The following is a 6,148-nucleotide window of genomic DNA, read 5'->3' as shown; positions in this document are numbered from 1 at the left end:
AAAGTAACACTCTTCCGTGACAAAAGGCAAGAACTATTATACTTGAACCCGTAAGATTTAAAACAAAAGGGAAATACCTAGAGGACCTTTATATACAAATTCTATTACAGGCAAAAACTTTCCGATAGACTTGTTTTTTGTAGGAATGGTTGCGCATGTGTTAGGTAGCTCAGATTGGAGATAACAGAACGAGCATATAAATTTCCCACAGTGATTTACAAACTTGCAGTTAAACTACTTGAAATAGGGCTCGATTGCAACAAAAACGCTTCCTCACAGATGGCATCGTGTTTATAGACGCATTGACCATTCCGATGCCTAATTGGAATGCAACTTTATTTATCGGATCTGTGGAAGGTTATGCCGCAGTATTGCCGCTGTTAGAATTCCCATTTTGAAGTTTTATAGGCAAAATAAGGGCAATGACGATTGACGAATATTCAAGCCCCGAAGTAAAACACACACGGAAATACACGCTGGTACCAGCAATTCTTGCATATAAATATTGCAATTACGAGGCATTTCAATTACAGACGAAAGCAAACGACCGAGGTTTACAGAGATTTAGGATGAAAGGAAGCCATAACAATGCAATATTGTTTTTTTTTATCATCACCGTTGTTTAATGTTAGGCCGCTCTCGAGAAACAACTTTTTTTAGACTGATCCGACGGTTCGCCAATGAGTTTCACATTCGTATTTTATACTAAAACCACTAACCTTCTTCGGTACCATTATGTTCCTAATAGCAGTTATTCCAATTCCAGAACAAGCATTATTGGAAATGAAGTTTGACCAATTTTCTAAGTGTAGGTCCAGAACATACAGCACAGTCCCGTATCCCACGGCTGCTACAGCGCAACTTCATCTCATCTTGCGTTCACCTACCCTGTGCGTTTTATACATGCGCAAATACCCGACGTATAATCGTTCTCATGTAGCAACAGTCCATGGACCTTCCCCCGACGTTTGAACCCCTAATGAATATTTTTATACTTTACCATTGCAAAATTTTCGGGGCTTATTTTACGAGTGCTTCTGCGAGTTGGCGCCTGTAAAATGGGGTATGTGTTTCAAAACATCATTATTATTTATCGCATACAACAATCTGGCACCGGTAAAATTTTTTAGCCTAGTCTATCACAGCTATTTCTACACTAATTTTTATTACTGAAATTAAATTGAAACTCATAGGAAGATAGAGTGATCATTGACTTATCTGATTTATATTTTTAAGTTTCCGAAACACAACTGAAAACTAACGAATAGAGTTCAAAAACGCGAAAACGAGGTAATGTTTACGACTACGCTTGAACATCTGTCTGAGTGAGAAAAGTGTCTGAGCGGATGCGAAAAGGGAGCATTGTTACGTCACTTTTTGCATCTTGCTAATTGGCTAATGTCACGAAGTAAACAGGGAAGTCGATGCTCGGGGAAAGGTCCATAGCTTGACCAGTTCTGCAGAACACGATTATTAAACTATGTTTTATTATTTTCAAATTTGACCATTCAATGTAATTGGCGTACATGCCATAAACAATAGACAGGATTTAAAATATATCGCATTACAAGCGTAAAAATAGATCGATGCCCAACCGAAATTCGCTGCTACTTTACGGTGAATATCTGGCAACCATAAATTCTATGTCTTGATATTCAATCAATTTTGCAAATTATGTCGGCGAGTTGATGTACAGTAAAATAAACCGAGTGTCGATAATGCGCATTTTAAACTATGAAAGGGTTAAAACCAGCCCAGTAGATAGGGAACGTCCCCGTCGTTCTTCCATTTTGCTCGAAATGCGTTAAATGCAAACATGCCCGCCCTGCTCACAACGTCGAAGATGGCTCAAAGCCATGTCAACTCTTCTATTTTTTGGCTTTGCGAATTTCATTATTAATTTGAAAACTAAACTTCTACATTCGAAACTCGACTCGATTAGTACAATTGCCTAGGGAACTGTGTTGCGTATTCTGACCATCTGCATTTATATATAAATCACTTCTTGGATATCGAAATACAATTATATATATTAGGTTAAGAATTGAAATGTGGTGGCACCTCAAATATAGGTGCTCGTTTGAAATTTTGGAAGGCGTTCATACTTATAGGGTATCACTGCTTCGGATGTTATTATAATTTTTTAAATAAACAATACAAGTGTTAAAGTGAAGTGTTAAAGATCATACTTGTGTCTATTTATCGGCTTGTAAAATTGAGCTTCTAAAATTGGTTTAACTCTCAAGAAACATTTTTTATTCTACTGGACGAATGAATCGCTTTTTAAATTTTCAATGGGATAAAATGAAAGTATTTCTTACAGTTTTTGTGGGTCTAAAAAGGGGAGGGCAAGGTTTCCGGACCAAGGGCCAAAAATTTTGCCCACCTAGACCGGCGGGCCATGTATGCGTCACGTAAAAAGTTACATTTTATGAGCAATATTTACATTGTTTCAAAAGCAAAAGTGGAAAACAATAAGCCTCGTGCTAAAACTAAATTTAATCGCAATCTCTACAAAATCGTTGAGCCATTTTTAGCTCAAACATTAAAATCTGCGTTTGTTGTGGCAGCATCAGGCGAAAAACACTGATACTGATAAATAAAAACTGAATAAAAAATTAAACAAATACAGGGAGTCTTCGGGTTACGACGGTCGCGACTTACGCTGTTTCGAGGTTACGAACGCATTCTATGAAAAATATAAAAGATAACACTGTGCAGTATTTGCTTTTATTCATGTGATATATAATTGTTTTCTGTCTTTTTAATCAAGTCCTTTTTGCATTATTTGTACATTTTATTACAGTACCATACTTTACAATACAGTACAATATGTATAGAGTAATTCATGCACTGTACCACTGTACAGTATAATGTTCCGACTTGCACTGAAATTCGAGTTACACCGCGTCTCGAGAACAGAACAACGTCGTAAGTCGAGGACTCCCTGTTTCAGTTTTATGGCATTTCAATACCGGATGTATTCTGGAACAAGCCATTACAATTTAAAAACGTCTTAGAACGAATATTAGGTCATAATTGAATGTCGAGCCCTCTAGATGTCAGTCTGCTTTGTCTGGAGATAAATTCAGCCCTGTCTTGGATAAATAAGAATACCCTAACCTAAACAGGCGATGAGCGTATTACGTCTGTTTCCATTGTATTGAACAATAAGAAGCGACGCTATACACCGGATAAAATTTCCACGAGTATAATTGTTCGCGAAGCTATCAATTTCTACGAAACAACCGCCAGAGCTTGTCCCACCTATCACGAGACATGAACAGCATTCTGAGTGGTACTGACTGGTCAAATTTATTGACAATTTGACAGGCTTTTTGAAAAGTGCGACATTTTAGCGTAAATAATTGTTTTTATTTGTTGTACTCACATTTGTATTAGGCTATTTCAGATCAAACTGTCAGAAGGATCCCCAATTGAGAATGTTTTATTGCAGAAACTTTCGCTTTATCGGAACCATAAAAAATATCAATACAGATTATACTGAACACCTAAGCACAAACAGAGCAAGCCTAATGCAAGAACTTCTAACAAACCAAACCTTAGTTGGTAGTCGTTATAAGTCAGAGTGAGAAACAAATTTACAATGTTGCCAATAGACATAAGCAAAGTTAACTATTTTATAATTCGGCTTGTCGCTCAAATCGGGTTTGATAATAAGTAACAGTTGATTATTGGACACGTAGTGGACATAACGATCGTTTCAATATTATGTTGTTGTTGTTCTTGTTGTTGTTCTTGTTCTTTGACACGTTTTTAAAAAGTCGCTTTTCTCTTCGAATACTGGACCAATTGCTTTGAAATTTTTAGTGGTTAAAGATTAATTTTTTCGCTAGAAGGCTATTACTTTTGTTTATTCTTAAATTTTATATGAATCCTATGAGATATGATATTTCATACAAAATTTCGCGGTATTTATTTTTACTCATGGGAACACTGTTTTACACTTATTTCAAGCGGTTTCGCGATCGATTGTCTTGCTCAGTACTACAGCTACTGTAGGTCGGTACTGGTAAGTTGCCATACAGGTACCGTAACGCAGTGAAATTGACTTATTCCTTCCGCGGTATTACTAATGCTGCAATGCAAGTTTTATAGCCTATCGTATGCGGAACGGAATATCAGACCTACAGGTTCGGTACCGGTAGCTCAGTACGTAAGTACGATACTGGTACTGGTGCCGGTACCGGTGTCTTACCACAATGAAATTACCGTAACTTATTCTTTCACGGTCCTACCAGTGCAGTAATGCAAGCGTTGTAGCACTTGTAGCCTACTATATTTGTTTATTTTGATGAGAGTCTACTGGAAACAACATAAAATTTGAAAGGGAAGAATTGTTCTGTGATCAATTATCTGTCCTAAAGTGTAAACAACATAAAATTTGCAAGGGAACAACTGTTCTGTGATCAATTACCGTATATGGCCTACAGTGTACAGGTAAGATGCTGGCTGACTGCTAACCGGTACTGGTAGCTCAGTACGTAAGTACGGTACTGGTGCCGGTACCGGTGTCTTACCACAATGAAATTACCGTAACTTATTCTTTCACGGTCCTACCAGTGCAGTAATGCAAGCGTTGTAGCACTTGTAGCCTACTATATTTGTTTATTTTGATGAGAGTCTACTGGAAACAACATAAAATTTGAAAGGGAAGAATTGTTCTGTGATCAATTATCTGTCCTAAAGTGTAAACAACATAAAATTTGCAAGGGAACAACTGTTCTGTGATCAATTACCGTATATGGCCTACAGTGTACAGGTAAGATGCTGCCTGACTGCTAACTCAGTACCGCTTGACACGTTTTTAAAAGTCGCTTTTCTCTTCGAATACTGGACCAATTGCTTTGAAATTTTTAGTGGTTAAAGATAAAAATTTTCTCCAGAAGGCTATTACTTTTTTTTTCGCTATGACGTCATCAAAATTATGTGACTCTACGTGTCCATATATTTGAGCATAGCTCTCTTGTTCAAATATGATGTTGCCATTACGTGAATTTTGCTTCGTTCCTCGTGTTGTGAAGTGGGTTTAATCTATATGAAAAAATACGTGGAAAATATCTCCTTGGAAAGTGGTTGGTTTTATAGTTATTAAGATTCAAATTTTAGAACGAAATTTTATTTTTACTTTCCAACGTTCCACGACATTTTGAGATTGGGTATCAGCCCAACCCTATTTGCTAATGTTTAATTTCGTCCTTCGAAATTTATATAAGGAATGACACTTCTATCTTATCGCGTGTATAGGGTACGTAGTTGTTACTTGTCGATCTCGATCGGTAAGTATGTTGATAGGTATTTGTCTGTTTGACACTTTCGTATGTTACGCGATATTTTACGAAAGCGAGGTTTTGGATGAATTATGTCGTATAATTAGCGAGGTATTATTTAATTAGTGATGGGACACGCAGTGTCGCTATTGAGTCAGAGCAAAGGATACACGCCGCTAGATCAATAAGTCGGGGTCTCCGATTGCTATCTAGTTTTCCCTTTAACACTTGTTGCGTGCCGAGGCTGAGGTACCTTATCGGTCTGAACTCAATTCTTTAATTCCGTAGTTCCCGAAGTTGATTGACCGGAATCCAAAGTTAGAAGCGGAAAGATATTCGCGGGCCGGGCGATGAGAACGCCCGGAAGGGGATGATGCCGGTACGTATAATTAAGATATCGTTATAATAAAATTGTTACGAATATACGCGTGCTTAAACCGTGGCATAGACGTAACAGTTGGCGGTATTCAAAACGCAAAAAGTATAAATATAGAATGTCAAACTATTCCTAATAGGTTCGGCCACATTGAATCATTACTCGGGCCGAGTTTGGAAACTAGTCTAATTGAAACTAGTAAAATCTTGTCTGTGTATAATCTTCTTCAATTGAAAACGACAACGATGAAATCAATATATAGATTCCAATAAAACAACAAAATAGCAAACAACAAATAACTTTTGATTGGAGTGTCACTTAATTCTCAAACCCCTTGATTTTAAACGTGGTCACGCGACAATCACCGACATGTCGCGTCAACTTATCGTTCGATATCGATACATATGCCCACAGCCTCTAATTTATCCAACTTGTTTAGTTTTCATCAGATAAGGTAGTAAAACTCCGATTTCAGGAAGAA

This window comes from Styela clava, chromosome 4, assembly GCF_964204865.1.
Source record: "Styela clava chromosome 4, kaStyClav1.hap1.2, whole genome shotgun sequence".
NCBI classification, from domain to species: domain Eukaryota; kingdom Metazoa; phylum Chordata; class Ascidiacea; order Stolidobranchia; family Styelidae; genus Styela; species Styela clava.
This window is presented reverse-complemented; position numbering follows the sequence as displayed.